Raw genomic sequence first — 1260 nt, forward strand, 5'->3', positions numbered from 1 at the left:
TTATGCACATTGCAATTGCACGACGTACTGGTACGTCGCCGGGACTGGCAAATGCAAATCGTGGTGACGCACCCATACGTCGTCGGAACGGGGCGGGTTAAATGCTACTGCATTTAACCCCCATGGACAACTATACATTGTAAATACATGTAATTATGTGGTATTTTCCAGTGATTTAAACTGCGTCTGTGCTTTAGGTGACGTGGCAAGCAGGGAAAGATTCTCCTGTTAAGGCAGATGTGGACTTAAGATATTTACACAGTTAAAGGGAATATTTGGTCTAACTTTAGTTTAAGTAAAACGGCCATACCACGTTGAGTACGCTTCCCGTCCGATCAGCGAAGTTAAGCAATGTTGGAGATGGTTAGTACTTGGATGGGTGACCGCCTGGGAACACCAGATGCTGTTGGCATCCCTACGTGTCAAGTGGGGTTGGTGGAGGATTAGTGCCCCTCCCTGTAAAAACAATTAACTCTAAGCCCTTGGCCACCCCGTTTGGGATACATGGCGTCTGGCAATGAATGAATGAATGAAAACTAAGATTAATTTGTTAGATTCGCCCTGTACATATCATGATGTAATTTAACTGTATTTAGTACTGTAAATAATTAATAGTTGGCAACCTACCATTCTATGAGGGAGGTGGGTCCTGCCGCACACTGCACTCTGCTCCCAGACCTTGTGGAGTTAACACTCTGTTCCTAGTCACTCTCAAGCTAGACATACACACCATAAGGACGCTTGCTAGCTCAAGCAATTACACTAAGCAGCCTCATCGTCATCGGTTATCGATCACTCCCTCTTCACTAGCTAAGTAACCTTTACGAATTGGCCAATTCAAGGGGGGATTAGCTATGAGATAGAAGAGAAATAGTTATTGTAGGTGAGTTAAGGTTAAGTTACGTTTCGCCTAACTCTATGAGATTTATTTGATTTACTTAAGAACAACTTTATAGACGAGTAACGACCTACGAGTTGTTTATTAGTAAATACCAGAAATTTCTTACATAGCGGTGCCCCGGCAGGGATACCGACTTGTATACATTAAATATTTTTCACATTCTGGTGCCCAGAAAGAGGGCCCCGATTTGTTTACTAGAACTATTAAACATTTTTCACAGCCATATTGGATTTTCGAGATGCCAGCTAGTATTATTATGAAAGAATTTTTGGACTTTAGTATTATTTTCGAGGTACCTGAGTTGCCAGTTAGTCAGTTTATAGGCGAATTTTTGAACCTGTATTTTTTTTCTAATAATG

The 1260-nt window shown here is 41.6% G+C and overlaps 1 pseudogene; it reads left to right on the top strand.

Annotated features, from left to right (window-relative positions):
- Positions 1 to 296: 296 nt before the first annotated feature.
- LOC145391278 (5S ribosomal RNA) lies at positions 297 to 412 on the top strand (annotated as a pseudogene).
- Positions 413 to 1260: the final 848 nt, after the last annotated feature.

This window comes from Coenobita brevimanus, chromosome 17 (assembly GCF_032717465.1).
Source record: "Coenobita brevimanus isolate Jiangsu-jjx chromosome 17, ASM3271746v2, whole genome shotgun sequence".
In the NCBI taxonomy this organism is placed as follows: domain Eukaryota; kingdom Metazoa; phylum Arthropoda; class Malacostraca; order Decapoda; family Coenobitidae; genus Coenobita; species Coenobita brevimanus.